Source organism: Haematobia irritans, chromosome 5 (genome assembly GCF_050003625.1).
Source record: "Haematobia irritans isolate KBUSLIRL chromosome 5, ASM5000362v1, whole genome shotgun sequence".
NCBI lineage: Eukaryota > Metazoa > Arthropoda > Insecta > Diptera > Muscidae > Haematobia > Haematobia irritans.
The window spans coordinates 68,820,360-68,841,800 of NC_134401.1; the positions used below are offsets into that span (position 1 = coordinate 68,820,360).

Here is a 21,441-nt window from a genome sequence, read left to right on the forward strand (position 1 = left end):
TCGAAATGTATTGTCAACACTCGCATATTTCAACGCGAAAGAATGGTTAAGTGAATTTTTTTCGTGCCAACAAACATAGTACCCACCTTTAAGTAGAAATTATTCTATGTATACGTTTTTAAAATAAAATGTTGAAAAACCTCTTCTATTTTTGAACGCTATTTTGGTTTGTGGTCAAGATACAAAAACTCCACAAATTTAAAGACTATTTCATTAATTTTAAGAATTTTTTAGAATTGACCCTAGCCTTCTTTCATGAAAAGATACCCATTTTTAAGTTGATTCACTTAACTATAAGGTCAAAAAGAATTTATCGGCTATTGGACAAGGAAAACAGTTTATATAAGAGAAATTCACAAATGCTATTATAACCAAAATTCGCGTTCGTATTTTAAGGAAATGAAATCTTTGGCCTCACCACAATATTTTTTCAATGTACACAGCAATTCACATCTACTATTTTAATTTAGTAATATCATAATAAGTGTAGAATATTATAATAACATAAAAAGGATAAACGAGTCAAATGCTAATATTCCTAATAATTTACTGACAGTTTATATAAGGAATTGAAATATGTGGAAAACCTTATTCTGGCAGCAAGGCTTAGATAAAAACGAAGTTTTATCCATATTTCAATAGGAACATGTCGAAAATAAAAAAAGCCAAAAATAGCTAAAAGAGTCATGAAAAAAAAGCCAGAAAAAAAGCTAAAAGCTAAATGCATTTTTTCCCGCTAAACGTCTTAAAAAAAGCCAAATCTAGCGGGAAAAAAGCTAAATTGGCAACGCTGGATGTGGTTTTCAATACTTATTTGTGCAACGAAGTTCGTGGTCAATTGCAAGAAATAAAAAAATGGAAAATTTTAGACAAATAACCAAATAGTTTATAAAAATAGGTAAGTGAAAATAAAAAATGAAGTAAAACTTTAAGGAAGTCACTAAATGTATATCTCTTTGCAGAAAACTAAAATTATGGATTCTACGTTCTTGAAAACATTAAAAAGCTGACCGATGAAAAAATGGTGGACAATTAACTGAAACTGCTTCAAATAGTTTATAATAATTGGTACGTCAATATGAAAAATTAAATCAACACTTTAGAGAAGTCACTAAATTTAAATCTCTTTGCAGAAAACTAAAATCTTTGTATTCTACATTCTTGCAAACATTAAGAAGCTGACCAACGAAAAATGAGTGGCTTATCGACAAGAAAAAGTTTCCAGAAACGTTACAAGTGCAACCAATTAAAATTGTTAAAAACAACAAATTGTTGAAATCAACCACTTCTGGATGAAAATGTGCATCACATCGTCAGTTTAATTCATATGCTATTATCAGTTTAAAATGGATATTTTGTAAATTCCTTCTGCTGGACATCAATTCTAACACGCGGTCCAGTACGTTCCTAATTTCAAATTGCCCGCATGTTAATAAATTTTAATGCTGTTTTATGACACCAAAAGGAAGGAAATCGAATTATCAATGCAAAAGTGTTTACTAATAATGTTTAAGATATTTAAAGTTTTGTTGTTTGTTTTTTTTTTTGTTCTTATTTGTTGATATGTTTAATAAGATTATTATTTATCAATTGGTATTGTAGTGCATTATCCCTGCCAACATTTCAAAGTTCCATTTCAACCTCATCGTTACCACAGACTCGTAAATGTCACTTCAACCATCATGAAAAGGTACATCAAAAAGTACATGCAAGTAATTTGCCATCCCTACTGTTAAAAAAGCCATTTTTTTGTGAAACGCCAAGCGCAACCAGCTTGTTATATTTTAATTAAATAAAAACGAAAATAAAGTTCTGAAAACATAGATTATACGCTTAAAATTGTGAAAGGTATATTGGTGAACAATTTGGTGATTTTCCAAATGGAATAAAGTGATTTTTTTTCAGATATTTTACAAACACGCTGCCTCCATGGAATAAAAACACTGGTTGATAGACGCAGCAACATGTAACTCGCTACTTGTAACTCAACATCATCATTAATGCCAAAAATTATGTTAAATGTAATGTGATAGTGGTATAAATGTTATATTTTTAAGAATTTGTAAATGTTTAATCAAATTAATAAATATCTAAACAAACGTGTTTTACTCGACCACAATGATTCTTTTACAACTATCTTAAAATGCACTTTTTCTGATTGTTTGGAGGGTCCCTTATTGGCGTCGTTCTAAATTGATCTATAAAGGCACCTAATAATTGCACTCATGCGAAACATTTTTGTAGTAACTTGGCGTGGTACAACTTCTCAATAGTGACGGCGCTTTTCCGACGAGTTTTTGATGTCGTATATGATTGTTTTCGACGTAGTGGGGATTCTCAGAAGTGTCGTCAAATTCCAAAAATGTTGGCAGGTATTCTCTAAATTCTATGTCCCATCGCAGGAACTGAGGCATGCAGTAAAGTTGTTTGTAGTGAGATTTGGAAAGCTTATGTATATCTCGCACGCATCTAATGAGAGAAGGATTCGTAATTAGCAAACATTAATAATGCTAAAACATCCCTGCCAGCATTTCAAAGTTCCATTTCATCTTCATCGCTACCACAGACTCGTAAATGTCACTACAACCATCCTACTGTGATGGGGGGCAGCATATCATAAAGTACAAAATGTACTTCATACATGTATTTTGCCATCACTACTTTTACAATAGCCATTTTATTTTTTGTGAAACGCCAAGCGCAACCAGCTTGTTATATTTTATTTAAATAAAAACGAAAATAAAGTTCTGAAAACATAGATTTTACGCTTAAAATTGTGAAAGGTATATTGGTGAACAATTTTTGATTTTCCAAATGGAATAAAGTGATTGTTTTTCAAATATTTTACAGACACGCTCCTCCATCGAATAAAAACACTGGCTGATAGACGCTGCAACATGTAACTCGCTACTTGTAACTCTACCTCATCATTAATGCAAAAAATTATGTTAAATGTGATGTGATAGTGGTATAAATGTTATATTTTTAAGAATTTGTAAATAATTAATCAAATTATTAAATATCTAAACAAACGTGTTTTACTCGACCACAATGATTCTTTTACCACTATCTTAAAATGTGCTTTTTCTGATTGTTTGGAGGGTCTCTTATTGGCGTCGTTCTAAATTGATCTATAAAGGCACCTAATAATTGCACTCATGCGAAACCTTTTTGTAGTAACTTGGCGTGGTACAACTTCTCAATAGTGACGGCGCTTTTCCGACGAGTTTTTGATATCGTATATGATTGTTTTCGACGTACTGGGGATTCTCAGAAGCGCCCCCAAATTCAAAAAATGTTGGCAGGGATATACTTACCGATGCTTCGCTATGTTCACAAATTTACGTTTACGTTGATTTCCCAGAAATGTTGTAATTTTCTAGCCTATTTCCATTTTTTGTGCAGAAAATAAACTAGAAAGGCGACCAATTAGTTTTTATCAACGGCGACATATCATATGTTACGGAGATGTATGTGATAGTTAATACCATAATAATACCGGATGTAAATCATTTGATATAAAGTGGTATTAAAATTAATAGGTAACGTGAACCAATCTATCAATACCAAACGGTAATGGCCACGTACCGCCATTTTTCACCTCCGTGAAGTTAGCGACGTCGTTAATTTTCGATAACAAAAAATTGGTATATTCACAGGGTGACACAGAGACGGCAAAAACAGAAAAATTACCTTTTTTTATCAACTGTTCGGAGCTAGAATTTCAATGGAGAACCAGATTCCTGGACAAAAACATAGGAAAATTATCCAATTACTAATGCTTAGGAAGTTTTAGACATGTAGACTGATTCGTTAGCTACAACATAAGGTATGACTCATTGTCCAAGTCAGTTTGCTTCAGAAATCAATGATTTCTACCCTGCCAGCAATTCAAAGTTCCATTTCTTTTTTTTTCCGTATTTAGTGTTGTTCCGGAGAAGTCACAACATCTCCGAAAACTAATTTGGCTAGTAACAAAACTAAAACGCCATAACAAGGAAATGTTTCGTGGTTCACAGTTTGTCGATTCCATTTCTGGATGTGAATTCATGAACTGAGCTAAAACCAGCGAGATCATCAATATTTCTCTGTTGAGTATAATTAGCACAATGAAAGAGGATATATTTGGGCGTTTCCTCCACCCCGCAGGTTTCATCCTGCCAGCATTTCAAAGTTCCATTTCATCTTCATCGCTACCACAGACTCGTAAATGTCACTACAACCATCCTACTGTGATAGGGGGCAGCATATCATAAAGTACAAAATGTTCTTCATACATGTAGTTTGCCATCACTACTTTTACAAAAGCCATTTTATTTTTTGTGAAACGCCAAGCGCAACCAGCTTGTTATATTTTATTTAAATAAAAACGAAAATAAAGTTCTGAAAACATAGATTTTACGCTTCAAATTGTGAAAGGTATATTGGTGAACAATTTTTGATTTTCCAAATGGAATAAAGTGATTGTTTTTCAAATATTTTACAGACTGTTGCAGGCACATTCAACGACATGCAATGGCAAAGGGGTGGCCAACTGGGCAATGGCAAATATTTGTAGAAATTATTTTTCTTGCCCACGGTTATACCATATGGCAATGGGTTTTTTATCGTATGATTGTGTTTTATTGGGGAAACGGTGGAAAATAGTTATTCTTCTCATTTAAGAGAAGAAAATATTTTCTGGTGTTATATTTCTTGTTGATGTGTGGCTGTGAGATGGCGTGTAAGAAATGAGGCTGTAGCGGGGGCTGCAGTGGCAATTCATGTAGCCGGTAGGGCTCTAAATGAGAGCGTATGACTATGGCGTGTCGTTGCGTACTTGGCAGAATATGTTTGGATTCAAGCATTATTCAAATGGAACGGTGGTGTTTGAAATCCTGCTAGTAGTTTGTGTTTAATATTATCCGAAAGTGCTATTGTAGACAGTTTCACACGGACTATGTCATGAGTCTGTGCTGGTACGTTGAATTACACTAAGCATGGGTTAGATTCTCAAATAGTAGCGACTATTGATGGTAGTAAAGTGGAAGTCAACAGCCGTTAATTTGAATTTCAGGGTAGTATTCAGGATTATCATTCACGATGAAATCGATAGAAAAACAAAACGAAAGAATGTGTCAAAGAGAAATGGACAAAAAAATGGGGGACATTGGAAAGTTGGCTTTTGGCGGGGTTGAAAGCGGGGGTATATAAACGACAAGGGTAGCCCAGCTGACATTAACAAACAAGACGTTATTGGTGAACTTTCAAATCATTGTGTTTATTTGTATAATCCAATATTAGTATAAAAAAGTGGAAGTAATATTAACAATTGTGGTTTAATTGAATTAATTGTGCTTAGTGTTTAATTACACAGTAATGTAAGTAATTAGTGTTTTTCTAACATTAGTCAATGGTTGTGATTGTGTGTAATTTTTTATACAGTAATACTAGAAAAAATCTGGTGATCGACGGAATCTGCACTGGCCTCCGTGGACAACTGGGAGGGCCAGTGTTTTCATTTTTTCTTCATTTTTCTTCGGTCTCTTTCTTCATTTTTCCTGGTTTTCGGGTTACTGGTTGTGACTTATATTGAAGCCAATTTTTGTGAAGTCTGGAGATTAGCTGTTCGTCCATATATATATCCCAAACATAAAGCCAAGTTTCTTTGGGCAAGCAAGAACGCTGAATTTGGTGAAGTTGGTGGATTACTGCTTGGTTGGATGACTAGTATAGAGATGCTGATGATTGGTGACTTCAAGTCTGTTTTACATCATTAGCCTGCAAGAAAATAACGAAACGAAAATCTGTCATTAAGTGCAAAAATACCAGGTAACTTTGTGTCTCACCAGTTGTTTGTGTATGTCTGTCCATGCGCCATAAAGAAAATAACGTCTGCATAAGATCCTTTTCCTGAAATTGAGTCGAAAAGCAAAAGAAGTGTGATTAAATATTATTCTCGATTCAAAAACAATATAAATATAAAGAAAAAGGGAGAATCATCAATATAAAGGAGAAATAATTAGTAAAATTTGGATAGATAATTTAGATTAAGTAATTTACATTTTCATTAAATACTAGTTAGTTTTTGTTATTGTAAGAGGAAAAATATCCTAGTTTTTGTTATCAATCCGGCAAAGGGTGATAGGTTTAGGTCCTTGCGAAATTAGAGTATTTGCCCTGCTATGATTTTGAGAGCGGGAATTATCTTTTAAGAGAGCTCTTTTATCAGATAGGTAAATCAGTTTATTCGCGCCAAATTAAGCGTGTCAAAACAAGGGTCTGAATCCGGTTCATCCTCAAATTGAGCCATTCAGTCTTCATATACGATATTTTTCTTCGGGATTTTCGATTTTGTTTTCTTTTTAAACTCTTTTTTTTACTTTTAATAGAGATGAATTAAAAAAATAATACAAAAATATATTAGACTAAGGATAATTAATACAAATATATTTTTTTTGTTAGTTTTTAATATTTTTACAATAAAATTATTTATGGCTTGATTTGTTTTTAAAGAAAATGTTGTGTTGGTAATTGTTGTCATTGTGGGGGCAGAGGTATGAGGTAATTGTGTGAATACAATTGTGTGTGTGGTAATAAGGGGCCCAAAGAAATATGAAATGGAGGAAAAATGGAGTGTTTTGGGTCATGGTTGGGTGGGCAAGTGTGAGGTTATAACACCAAGACCTCTGGATCGATGTTTTCCCATTTAGGATCGTCGTAAGTCGCGTTTTGTATTTGTGTGAGTTCAAACTCTTTCAATGTTAGTGCTCTGGGTTTGATATAGGCGGGTTGAGTCCCACACCCACTGAGATCGCCGTAGTCAGCCGGACGGCCATGTCAAACGCCGCTATAGACGCACCATAACAGAGATGGCGCCCAAACTAAAAGTAAGCAAACAGCCTTATGTCGCAATTTATGAAGTGGTGAATAAATTTGCCTCTTTAACTGTGATATTAGGATAAGGAAAACTGTGCAATAATACCGAAGCACATAGCCATAGACCACTAGATTAAACAAAGAAATAGAATTAAGAAAATATTCGACATACTTTACATTTCTGAGATATATTAATGCAGCCAGTTTTTTTAGATTTAGAATTTTGATAGTGCAATAATATATTTAGTGGGTAAAGAGAAAATTTTCTCCATTTTACATGTGGGTAGTGCAATAGCTCGTTAATTCTGATTAATGACAATGAATAACGATTGTATTGCGTTAATCCATAATGTTCTAATATTAATTTTTACAACATAGTAACGAGAAAAGAAGAAACTTGACAATTATCGCTTCATTTAGGGAACTGTGCAATAACCGTTTTGTGTAAATAACACGAAAGTCAGTGTATTGTAAATTCCGTGTGCCATGAACTTGTTTACGTTCTGAATGTTAACAAAATGTCATGGACAATGAAGTAGAGTTAGTTTTTTTTTGTACAACCGCGTTAGTTTTGTTAAAATTGTCTTGGAAAACATTGATGTATCTCCTTAGAGAACGCTTTATATGAAAAACAAAGAAATAGTACCACACAAGCATACACACAATTATCTCTGAAAAGACCAAAGCCCCCTCGACTTTCATGATATTGTCTACGTAAAAGAAAATTATACAAGAATTCTGGTTTATGTTGTGAAGTAGAGTAGATTGTATGTTGTGTTTAGATTAATATATGTTAGATTTATTACATTGAACTATTTATATTTATTACATCGAACTATATTTATGTGAATTTTATTTTTGGTGTTTAATGAAATTGGTGTGAAAATTCCATTCAACTTTGTTTTGTTAATCGATTAAACGACTAGGGATTATTTTTCGGACACAGTAGGGAAATGAGCTATTTTACTCGCTCAAGAGGGAAAAATAAAAGATACAGGAACGAATCATTTGACTTGAACAGATCCGCGTATAACCCAAGGAAGAAGAATCACGTGAGTTTTGAGGACGTTATGGAACAGTCAACCGCTCAAATGAACGGTTTTCAGGTTTTTGATCTTGCTGGTTCGATAATTAGGGGTAATCGGCAGAGTGCTGCCGCCTCAAATAGTGGGCAACCTCAAGAACCTAATATTGCCCCAAATGGCACTTATCAGAACCAAGAGGCTGGTGAGACGTTTCCACCAGGTGTTAGGGATATGGTTCAAGATGAGGCCGCATCCGTTCAGCGATCTCTGGAGGATAAGGTCAGGGATATGGTCAGGAATGAAATGAGTGATGTTAGGAAGATGATAGATTCGTTGGCGAAGGGTATGAGTGAGCTTTCAGAGGCTGTTCGTAAACAGGCGCCTGCTCCTCAAACACAAAATACGCCGTCTGCTAACTCTAACAACCAGGTGAGCTGGGGTCAAATTAATACATTACCGGCTTCAACTAGTGGTGGCACGGACTCAAACGTTCAAACGCCGAGATCATCACCGATGCCCTCTAGTAACAATGCTATAGTGAACATTCCTAATGGTAACAATGAGCCGCTTAGAATCAGAGTGGACAAATTAGGACTGAATTTCAGTGGAGATCCAAGAGATTTACGGGTTAATGATTTCATTTACAGACTGGAGATAATGCAGGCACAATACAACATTCCCTGGTCTGAGGTATTGAGAGACTTCTCATTCTTAGTTTCTGGCCAGGCGAGGGAATGGTATTGGCTGCATAGACGGAACAGTATGGATACTGACTGGGAGGGATTAAAACATGCCTTGCGGGACCAATATCAGTCGCCACAATCGGAGTTCGACATACTGAGGGAACTACTCGAAAGGAAACAACGACATAATGAGACAGTGAACGGATATTTTCACGAGATGGGCATATTGCGCTCGCGGTTAATGCAACCAATATACGAATATGAAATGATTAAGATTTTAAAAGGAAACATCAGAGAAGACATAAAACGTCATGTTTACCAAATGACAATATCGTCCGTGGAACAATTGCGTATTGAATGTATTGAAGCCGAGCGTAATTTTCCCCGACGTGAAAATAGACCCATGACGATACCACCACGACAGACAAGACAAGTTAATGAAATTTACGACCATGAATATGACTGCCCTAGTGATGAATCTTCAGTAGATATGGTAGAAAATGTGTCAGCAATTCGCGGTCCAACTCAAACGAGGACGAAGATAACTTGTTGGAATTGTCGCGAGGCTGGACACATGTTTATGGATTGTCCTGCAGATTTCAGGAGATTATTTTGTTACCGATGCGGAAAGCCTGAAACTGTAACTCCTAAATGTCCAGTGTGCCAGGGAAACCAGAAGAGGGGCGTGGAGAAGACAGGGGAGCTACGTCCGTCCGAGGTCCCTGTGATACAAAACAACTAGAAGATAAGGTATCTAAAATTTTAAGTAATAATAAAGTTAGAGAAATTAGGGATAAGGCTAGGAACGATTATAAAGATTTTACACCAGCTGATAGACATTATATACCACTAGAGCAACGCAAAGAGAACTATGAGAAAGTTCGCGAAAGAATTTTCAACTCGGAGGTCAGAATTATTCCAAGAAAAATCTCCAAAATAAGGGAAAAGGCAAAGGAATGGCGGGAGCAAAGGAAATATTTGATAGACTCGTTGGCAAGGATTTCGAAAGTCTCTTATGACCCCAGGGCTTTTGCCGAAATTGTTATTATGGGGAAGAGGGTCAAGGGATTATTGGATTCTGGCGCAACAGTCAGCATTGTGGGGAAAAATTGTAGGGAATTGATCGAGGAGTTAGGAATTCCTTTTATACCGCTTTCGAGCAGGGTTACCACAGCTGGAGGGACAAATTATAGGGTCCTGGGTAAAGTAAAAGTCAATATTCGTTATAAAAATCAAGAAAACGAGATGTCTTTGTACTTATGCCCAGATTTAGAGCAAAATTTATATCTTGGGATTGACTTTTGGCGAATGTTCCAATTAGCCCCCGAACTCATAGGTGTTTCTGAAATAAATATGGAAAAAGTTACCAACGATATGGCGAATCCGGATGGGAAGTACAAACTAAAACCCCATGATCTTTCTGCTGAACAAACCGAACAGTTAAGAGAAATAATAGACAAATTCAAAACGTTCGAAAAAAATGGATTAGGATGCACACCATTAGAGAAACACTCAATCAAACTGATTGATGGGGCAGAACCGGTAAAGGATCGGCATTATCCGATGTCTCCAGCTATACAGGCCATAACATACGAGGAAGTTGATAACATGTTGGCTCTAAAGGTTATCGAAGAAAGTGAAAGTCCCTGGAGCAACAGAACAACAATAGTGCGGAAACCGGGAAAAAATCGTTTCTGTTTAGATGCCCGCAAATTAAACAATTTGACCGTAAAAGATGCCTATCCCCTCCAAAATATAGATGGAATATTAAGTCGAATTGACGAAACTCACTTTATCAGCAGCGTGGACCTTAAATACGCTTTCTGGCAGATAGAGCTAGATGAAGAGAGCAAGTCGTATACAGCCTTCACGGTTCCAGGTCGTCCATTGTACCAGTTCCGTGTGATGCCCTTCGGCTTGTGCAATGCCGCACAACGATTATGCCGTCTGATGGACAAAGTCATTCCCCAAAGACTAAAGGAGAATGTTTTTGTGTACTTGGACGACTTGTTGATTATTTCTGGCAATTTCGACGAGCATCTGAGGCTTCTCAGCGAAGTAGCTGAATGTCTGCAGAAAGCTGGTCTAACCATAGGACTGAATAAGTCGCAATTTTGTTTCCGACAATTGAAATATCTGGGTTTCATAATTGGAGAAGGGGTATTGCGCACTGATCCGGATAAAATTGAGGCTATCAACAAAATCAAAGTACCCAAAAGCGCCCGAGAAGTCCGAAGTTTCCTTGGCACCGCTGGATGGTACCGAAGATTTATTAAGGACTTCGCCACAATCTCGGCTCCACTCACGGACACCCTAAAAAAGTCTGCCAAGTTCAATATGGATGAAAAAGCTAAAGAGGCATTCGAAAAACTGAAAAAGGCCTTAACCTCTGCGCCAGTCTTGCGACACGCCGATTTTTCAAAGCCTTTTTACATTCAATGCGACGCGTCGGAGTATGGTATAGGAGCAGTTCTGTTCCAATTAAATAGCCAGAAGGAAGAACACCCTATAGCCTTCTATTCCCAAAAGCTCAATAAATGTCAAAGAAACTACAGTGTCACTGAAAAAGAGTGCCTGGCGGCGGTGATGGCAATTAAGAAGTTTCGGCCCTACGTTGAACTGATGGAATTTACGGTGATTACAGATCATTCGAGTTTGCAATGGCTAATGAGTCTAAAAGATCTTACTGGTCGTTTAGCTCGTTGGTCATTGCAACTCCAAGGATTCAATTTCAAAATCGAACACCGTAAAGGTAAGGACAACGTGGTGGCCGATATGCTATCCCGCCTGCCCACAGTAGACGAACTGGAAATGGACCAAGTGTTTGAGTTCGAAACGACGGAATTCGAGAGCGACGAATACAAGGAGATAAGGGATGAAATAGAAAAGAATCAAGAACGGCTACCTGATTTGCGCATAGTTGGAAATATGATATTTAAGAAGGGATTGAACTCTGACATTACTGAATTGCAAGAATTTCAATGGAAGTTGTGGGTCCCGAAATCTTTGACACAAAGTCTAATAGAACAAGCCCATGATAAAACGACATCAGCTCATGGAGGCATATCAAAAACGCTATATCGACTGAGAGAAAAATATTATTGGCCGAAGATGGCAGCTCAGGTCAGAAAATATGTGACAAGTTGTTCTGTGTGCAAAGAAACCAAACCGGTGAATCAACATACACAACCCACGATAGGAAATGAAGTTGTCACTTTGCGTCCCTTTCAGAAACTTTATATCGACTTTTTAGGAAAGTATCCCCGGTCTAAAAGCGGAAATACTTTCATATTTATAGTCGTAGATCACTTTAGTAAGTTTACCTTTTTGAAAGCGATGCGAGAGGCAACAGCTTCAAACGTGGTGAAATTCCTTGTGGAGGACATATTTCGAAAATTTGGTGTACCGGAGACAATACACAGCGACAACGGGGCTCAATTTATATCAAAAACATTCAAAGACATGACAGAAACGTATGGAATTAATCACATGCAAACCGCTCCATATGCCCCACAATCGAACGCCTCGGAGAGGGTGAACCAATCGGTATTGGCAGCGATTAGAGCCTATCTAGAAAACGATCATCGCGATTGGGACCTTTACCTAACCGAAATCGAATGTGCCCTCAGAACATCAGTTCACAGTGCAACTGGAGTAACTCCATTTTTCGCACTTTTCGGATATAATATGTACACACATGGCTCGGATTACAAGTTGGCACAAAAATTGCATTCATTGACTGACCACGAGATCGTTCAAGTGAGTCGAAAAGACAATATGGAACTGATTCGGGAAAAGATAAAAGACAATATGCATAAAGCTTATGAACAAAGTGCTAAGCGATATAACGAGCGAGCTCGTAAGATAACTTTCGCCCCGGGACAAGAGGTGTACAAGCGCAATTATGTTTTGAGTGACTTCGGAAAGAACTTCAATGCGAAATTTGCTCGCAAGTTCGTAAAATGTCGAATTGTTAAGCCTATAGGGAACAACATGTATGCCTTGGAAGATCTAAAAGGAAAAGCGATTGGAACATGCCATGCCAAAGATCTCAAGAGATAAAATTCACAAGATTTTTTTGTTTTGAACAAAAATTTTTCCGATTGAAAACCAAATTGAGTTTTTTTTATATAGATTTTATTTAGAAATATTCGGGGATTTTTTTTCTGTGTATAATCGGAAATTGGATATTGAAGAGTGTGCTGACAGTGTAGATGAATAGGCTACCGTATTACGATAGTATATGTCTACACACAGCGTAGCCTATATAATTCCAAATTCGGTTGTTTACTATAGTCACCAAATTGCTGGTTGTTGCAAACGAACGCTAACAATGATGCTATATCATGGATGGGAAATGCAATTTTTAAGAACTTACAAAAGGGTTTTTTTTTTTTTTTTTTTTGAGTGAAAAGGTACTTTATACAAAATGTCATAGAAATTCAATTGGATGATAGATCGCTAGAACTCATAGTAATTCAAAAAAAAAAAATTATGTAGAAATACCATTTTTGACAAAACTTTCTATAGAAGTAAAATTTTTAAGAAAACTTTCTATAGAAATAAAATTTTTAAGAAAATTTTCTATAGAAATAAAATTTTAGGAAAATTTTTCAATAGAAATAAAATTTTAAGAAAATTTTTCGATAGAATTTTATTTTTGAGAAAACTTTCTATAGAAATAAAATTTGAAGAAAATTTTTCGATGGAATTTTATTTTTGAGAAAACTTTCTATAGAAATAAATTTTTAAGAAAACTTTCTATAGAAATAAGATTTTTAAGAAAACTTTCTATAGAAATAAAATTTTAAGAAAATTTTTCAATAGAAATAAAATTTTAAAAAAATGTTTTGATAGAAATAAAATTTTAAGAAAAATTTCTATACAAGTATAATTTTGAGAAAATTTTCCATAGAAGTAAAATTTTGAGAAAAATTTCTATAGAAATAAAATTTTTTTGAGAGGATTCTCTATAGAAATAAATGTTTGAAGAAATTTTCTATACGAATAAATTTTTTTTGAAAGAATTTTCGATACAAATAAATTGAAAAAAAGGAAAAAAATGAAATTCTCTACAATTAAATTAATTTTTGAGAGAACTTTCTATAGAAGAAACATTTTTGAGAAAACTTTCTATAGAAAAGGAAATTTTAGGAAAATTTTCTATATAATTAAATTTTGAAAGGTTTTTCTATAGAAATAAAATTTTTGAGAAATAGAATTTTGGGAAAATTGTCTATGGAAATAAGATTTTAAGAAAATTTTCTATAGCAATAAGATTTTGTGAAAATTTCCTATAGAATTAAATTTTTGAGAAAAATTTTCTATAGAAATAAGATTTTGGGGAAATTTTCTACAGAACTAGAATTTTGGAGACAATTTTCTACAGAAATAAAATCTTTAGAGAAAATTTTCTATAGAAATAACATTTTGGAAAAAAAATTTCTATATAAATAAATTTTTGTGACAGTGTATGTCCTGACATGGGACTATGCCTTTGGGCGAACGAATAGATTGTGTGGCAGCCACAAGACAATAATTCACTTATCGAATATAGAAGACATGTTTGTACACTAGATATTTACACACTGTTTAAAAAAAGAAAATATATTCTGCATGAACAAAGGTGTGGAAATCGAAATTTACTTTTGGATGCCTTTGTTTTTACCAAAGATGAAAGAAATCCGAAGATATGACAACCATATTAAAGATTGCTTTATCCTTATGACATGAAAATGTAAATTTCGTCTTCTACAATTTTGTTCCTGAAGATGGGTTATAATTTTTTTTAGTGTAATAAATGTGTATGTCACAAATTTTCCGAGCAGTAAATTCATTGCATATGTTATATTTTTTTTTGGAACAAAATAGTTAATAACCACGGATGTAAATGGATAAAACACTTTTATGAATTTTGTTTACACTGGATTTGTTATTGCATATTGTTACAGAGACAATGTTAGTACTACTACATTCATGATGGGCACAATGTAGTCATTTTTTTAGATATGAAATCACTTGTTTTTGAAAACAAAAAGGTCGATTACAAAATCAAAGAAAAATACTACATCATGCACAAAGGGATGCTGGGAGACACACACGACTGCAGGCAAGGGATTTACAAATACACGTACGGCAACATAGCACCAGCCACATGGTGTATTGCATACCTTTTTTGTTGTGAGGCGATGGTTAAACCTTATCACTCATAAAGTTGTAGGTAGCAGACAGCATACGATGTGTAGCAGGCTGATGGTTTCACGCATCAACGGCAGGACTGTGACAATTTCCAGGCATAGATGTTAGGGCTCCTGTATAAAAAAAAAAATTGAGGTTAGAATTGATCATTGGCTATTTTTCATACGTACCTAGGTAATGGCCGCCGGCTGAGGAAATGGCCCGGCATGAGACAATCAGGGGTGGGAATTCCCCACGATGGATCCATGGCCTGCACATCGTTTTCGCCTTCGAAATCTCGCCGACACCGCTGGTTTGTTGCAGGCACATTCAACGACATGCAATGGCAAAGGGGTGGCCAACTGGGCAATGGCAAATATTTGTAGAAATTATTTTTCTTGCCCACGGTTATACCATATGGCAATGGGTTTTTTATCGTATGATTGTGTTTTATTGGGGAAACGGTGGAAAATAGTTATTCTTCTCATTTAAGAGAAGAAAATATTTTCTGGTGTTATATTTCTTGTTGATGTGTGGCTGTGAGATGGCGTGTAAGAAATGAGGCTGTAGCGGGTGGCTGCAGTGGCAATTCATGTAGCCGGTAGGGCTCTAAATGAGAGCGTATGACTATGGCGTGTCGTTGCGTACTTGGCAGAATATGTTTGGATTCAAGCATTATTCAAATGGAACGGTGGTGTTTGAAATCCTGCTAGTAGTTTGTGTTTAATATTATCCGAAAGTGCTATTGTAGACAGTTTCACACGGACTATGTCATGAGTCTGTGCTGGTACGTTGAATTACACTAAGCATGGGTTAGATTCTCAAATAGTAGCGACTATTGATGGTAGTAAAGTGGAAGTCAACAGCCGTTAATTTGAATTTAAGGGTAGTATTCAGGATTATCATTCACGATGAAATCGATAGAAAAACAAAACGAAAGAATGTGTCAAAGAGAAATGGACAAAAAAATGGGGGACATTGGAAAGTTGGCTTTTGGCGGGGTTGAAAGCGGGGGTATATAAACGACAAGGGTAGCCCAGCTGACATTAACAAACAAGACGTTATTGGTGAACTTTCAAATCATTGTGTTTATTTGTATAATCCAATATTAGTATAAAAAAGTGGAAGTAATATTAACAATTGTGGTTTAATTGAATTAATTGTGCTTAGTGTTTAATTACACAGTAATGTAAGTAATTAGTGTTTTTCTAACATTAGTCAATGGTTGTGATTGTGTGTAATTTTTTATACAGTAATACTAGAAAAAATCTGGTGATCGACGGAATCTGCACTGGCCTCCGTGGACAACTGGGAGGGCCAGTGTTTTCATTTTTTCTTCATTTTTCTTCGGTCTCTTTCTTCATTTTTCCTGGTTTTCGGGTTACTGGTTGTGACTTATATTGAAGCCAATTTTTGTGAAGTCTGGAGATTAGCTGTTCGTCCATATATATATCCCAAACATAAAGCCAAGTTTCTTTGGGCAAGCAAGAACGCTGAATTTGGTGAAGTTGGTGGATTACTGCTTGGTTGGATGACTAGTATAGAGATGCTGATGATTGGTGACTTCAAGTCTGTTTTACATCATTAGCCTGCAAGAAAATAACGAAACGAAAATCTGTCATTAAGTGCAAAAATACCAGGTAACTTTGTGTCTCACCAGTTGTTTGTGTATGTCTGTCCATGCGCCATAAAGAAAATAACGTCTGCATAAGATCCTTTTCCTGAAATTGAGTCGAAAAGCAAAAGAAGTGTGATTAAATATTATTCTCGATTCAAAAACAATATAAATATAAAGAAAAAGGGAGAATCATCAATATAAAGGAGAAATAATTAGTAAAATTTGGATAGATAATTTAGATTAAGTAATTTACATTTTCATTAAATACTAGTTAGTTTTTGTTATTGTAAGAGGAAAAATATCCTAGTTTTTGTTATCAATCCGGCAAAGGGTGATAGGTTTAGGTCCTTGCGAAATTAGAGTATTTGCCCTGCTATGATTTTGAGAGCGGGAATTATCTTTTAAGAGAGCTCTTTTATCAGATAGGTAAATCAGTTTATTCGCGCCAAATTAAGCGTGTCAAAACAAGGGTCTGAATCCGGTTCATCCTCAAATTGAGCCATTCAGTCTTCATATACGATATTTTTCTTCGGGATTTTCGATTTTGTTTTCTTTTTAAACTCTTTTTTTTACTTTTAATAGAGATGAATTAAAAAAATAATACAAAAATATATTAGACTAAGGATAATTAATACAAATATATTTTTTTTGTTAGTTTTTAATATTTTTACAATAAAATTATTTATGGCTTGATTTGTTTTTAAAGAAAATGTTGTGTTGGTAATTGTTGTCATTGTGGGGGCAGAGGTATGAGGTAATTGTGTGAATACAATTGTGTGTGTGGTAATAAGGGGCCCAAAGAAATATGAAATGGAGGAAAAATGGAGTGTTTTGGGTCATGGTTGGGTGGGCAAGTGTGAGGTTATAACACCAAGACCTCTGGATCGATGTTTTCCCATTTAGGATCGTCGTAAGTCGCGTTTTGTATTTGTGTGAGTTCAAACTCTTTCAATGTTAGTGCTCTGGGTTTGATATAGGCGGGTTGAGTCCCACACCCACTGAGATCGCCGTAGTCAGCCGGACGGCCATGTCAAACGCCGCTATAGACGCACCATAACAAGACACGCTGCCTCCATCGAATAAAAACACTGGCTGATAGACGCTGCAACATGTAACTCGCTACTTGTAACTCTACATCATAATTAATGCAAAAAATTATGTTAAATGTGATGTGATAGTGGTATAAATGTTATATTTTTAAGAATTTGTAAATTATTAATCAAATTAATAAATATCTAAACAAACGTGTTTTACTCGACCACAATGATTCTTTTACCACTATCTTAAAATGTGATTTTTCTGATTGTTTGGAGGGTCTCTTATTGGCGTCGTTCTAAATTGATCTATAAAGGCACCTAATAATTGCACTCATGCGAAACCTTTTTGTAGTAACTTGGCGTGGTACAACTTCTCAATAGTGACGGCGCTTTTCCGACGAGTTTTTGATATCGTATATGATTGTTTTCGACGTACTGGGGATTCTCAGGAGCGCCCCCAAATTCAAAAAATGTTGGCAGGGCACATAGTGGTGATTCGACTACTTTCATCTTTTCTAGTGTGCTGTTGCAAAAACAATAGTGGCTTAGAATTCTATATTCATTTGACGGCATTTAACAGGATTCATTTTCTTATCACGAACCCATGCTTTTCTGTTGACTGTGGGAAAGATGTCAAAGTAATGAGAGCCTCCGTTAGCCACTCGATCAAAGTACTTAGACGACCAGTCGGTCCACAGTCTATTCAAAATCTCACGGGTAGCATCTTGTATTGTCCATGGTATGAAAGTTCCATTTCATCCTCATCGCTACCACAGACTCGTAAGTGACACTACAACAATCGCCAACTGTGATAGTATTTTGCCATCCCTATTCGCATGAAAGTATTTTCCCATCACTATTGTTACAAGAGCCCATTTTATATTTTGTGAAACACCAAGCACAACTAGCTTATTATAATTTATTTAAATAAAAGTGATAATGCAGTTCTGAAAACATAGTTATTTCGCTTAAAATTGTGAAAGGTATATTAAAGAAAAATTTTTGACTTTCCAAATGGAATAAAGTGATAGTTTATCAAATATTTTTCCAGACACGCTGCCTCCATTGGGAATAAAAGCACTGGCTGATAGACGCTACAACATGTAACTTGCAACTTGTAACTCAACATCAATCTTTTATTTTATTGGGAGCCACCGTGGTGCAATGGTTAGCATGCCCGCCTTGCATACACTAGGTCGTGGGTTCGATTCCTGCTTCGACCAAACACCAAAAAGTTTTTCAGTGGTGGATTATCCCACCTCAGTAATGCTGGGTTCTGAGGGTTACAAAGCTTCTCTAAGTGGTTTCACTGCAATGTGGAACGCCGTTCGGACTCGGCTATAAAAGGGAGGTCCCTTGTCATTGAGCTTAACATGGAATCGGGCAGCACTCAGTGATAAGAGAGAAGTTCAACAATGTGGTATCACAATGGACTGAATGAATAGTCTATGTGAGCCTGATACATCGGGCTGCCACCTAACCTAACCTAACCTTGGTATGCAAAATTCAAGCGTGGTGGAATGAGCACGGAGGACGTTGAACGCAGTGGACGCCAGAAAGAGGTGGTTCATCAGGAATCGGCTTCTAATGCTTCAGATAGGCAAACTTCAGTACCGATGATTCCAGCAGTGACACCACATATGTGGAGGGAGAGAATAAGGCTGGATAAATTAGGCCCAGTTTTTGATGGCACTTCTCGCAATTTAGGGGTAGAGGATTTTATATACCGGTTGGAGCACTATCAAATGCCATATAATATTCCATGGAAAGAAGTCATTAGGGATTTTCCATTGATAGTAACAGGTCCGGCTGAGTCGTGGTACTTGCTATTCCAGAAAACACATCAATTTCACGATTGGGAAGAATTGTCAATATCAGTCTTCGCGGTCCAACTTCGAAATTTTAACAGAACTAGCTCAAAGGAACAACAGGCGAACCAATCAATTGACACCTTTCACATTATGGGCCAGTCAAGGGCAAAATTAATGTAACCTGTTTCAGAATACGGTATGATCAAGACAATGAAGAAAAATGTAAAGGAAAGCGTTGGTCGTATCGTATATCCGATTCAAGTTTCGTCGGTAGAACAGCTGAGAATAGAATGTAACGAGGCAGAACGGAATTTCCCGAAAAGGGACATGAGAAATATGGTTCAGTCGGCGCGTCCCATTAAGACAGGTGAACGGATTGTACCAGGAAGTATCGGAAATTGATTCGGAATCGGATGGTTATGGAAATGATTGTGAGGAAATAGAGGCGTTACAGTTAAATCGACAAAATAATGGAGCGCTTTTGTGCTGGAATTGTCGTAAATCATGGTACGGATTTAGGGATTGCGAATCGACAGTTAGAAGTTTGTTCTGCTATAAATGTGAGAAACTTGGTTTCACGACACCGAAATGTCCTGTGTGTCAACAGGGAAACCGCAGCAAGGGCGCGGAGTTTGGAGGGGGACCACGTCCGAGCGAGAACCCCGAGAAGCGACAGTAATACTACAAACTAAGTTTAGGACCATAACAATGAAGGATATAGTGGAAAATTAAGTTAGTACGAATCTTCAGTTTTATGAACCGAGGATGCAACATTACGTACCATTGGATATTAGAAAATCGAATTATGATCTAGTTCGTGACCGGATTTTCCGAGATGACTCACAAGGTGAGGTTAAGGGCCCAAAAGTACCAAAGGTTCGTCTAAAGTTTGCTGAAAAGCGAAATACAATTAAGATGGTTATTGAAACAATAAAAAATGAGTATTAGGAAAGATCCAAGAATATTTGCGAATGTTGAGATAGAAAATATGGAAATTAGAGATTTATTGGATAGTGGAGCTTCGGTGAGCGTTTTAGAAAATGGATGTAGGGAGTTTATAGAGAATCTAAAATGTGTCATCAAGGGCCACGGGATGGACATCCTCTGGGAAACGATTGTGCTGGCTGGTGTATGAGTTGCTCCTTTGTTGCATAAGGGTCACCGTAAGCAAATATTCTGATATTGAACTAAGAAACACCAAATTTCTTTAATTTCAAATTCGAGGAAAATAATCTACTTCGGCTTCGGTCGATTATTGCCGAACATCGGCTTGGGCCAAAAAACTCGCTTCGGTCGAGTTCTATTCTGGACCACCTTGTAAGAATAGTGAATGATGAAGGCTTCCATCGGCAAAAAGTTTCAAGACGGCAGACAATTGTAAAGGGATAGAATTGACGTTGACATGCAACCAAAAATTATTTTCCATTTGAACGCCTCCTTCGTCAGCCGAAATCGTCCATTGAGCCTCCAAAGGTGACATTCTAACAGTGCACACCATTTCAAACCCATGTACTTACACCAATAACAATGTGGACTGCACTTTTATTCCTTATTTGTCGCCGAATTATCTTATATTCATCTCATCCTCCAATTAGGAATTCGGAGGAATGTAAAAAGAGATGTGGGTCCATAAGATATAACGCAGTGCAATTTACTTTGAAATCTTCAAAAAACATGTTTTTCTACATTCTATTTTGTTCTGCTTCGTTTTTTGCTGTTGGCAATTCTAGAGAAATTGCATCAAATTTCGATCGAATGCCGTGATCCAAACTTTTAATCGTATCGACAATTTTTTCGATACGATTATGAATTCGATATCGAATGCCGTGATTAGCCCCCAGGTTGATAAATAAACTTTATGTGTTGTTTGTGTTTTTTGTCCATATTATTAATGAAATGAAAAAAGAGAATATAATGTAAAAGAATGTAGTTATATTTTGCTTATTATGTATTTGTTTTATGTTATTTTGGTAGGTCGTCTTGAAAATGCCTTACCGATTAAGGCGAAATATCGACAAATAAAGAAAAACATACAGACCTCCAGCTTGATAAATTATTTCATTACAAAAAAGAAATATCACAATGATAAATAAATAAATTCTAAATTACCAATAGAAAACAGTTGCCATTACAACTTCTCTAGATTCGCTGTGATTTTTTGATTTTCGTGGACGCTACACACAAAAGTTAATGATGCCAAACAAAAACAACTATCCAAATAAATAAAACGAC

The 21,441-nt window shown here is 36.0% G+C and overlaps 2 long non-coding RNA genes across 2 annotated transcripts; both read left to right on the plus strand.

Moving 5' to 3' along the window:
- The first annotated feature begins 796 nt into the window (after positions 1–796).
- Positions 797–2,119, plus strand: LOC142240261 (uncharacterized). Its single transcript, XR_012723210.1, has 4 exons — positions 797–898; positions 963–1,068; positions 1,134–1,848; positions 1,906–2,119. It is a non-coding gene; the product is annotated as an uncharacterized LOC142240261 (long non-coding RNA).
- A 1,558-nt stretch (positions 2,120–3,677) lies between these two features.
- On the plus strand, positions 3,678–17,625 carry LOC142240260 (uncharacterized). The gene is made up of 3 exons (XR_012723209.1): positions 3,678–3,829; positions 3,926–4,419; positions 17,423–17,625. It is a non-coding gene; the product is annotated as an uncharacterized LOC142240260 (long non-coding RNA).
- Positions 17,626–21,441: the final 3,816 nt, after the last annotated feature.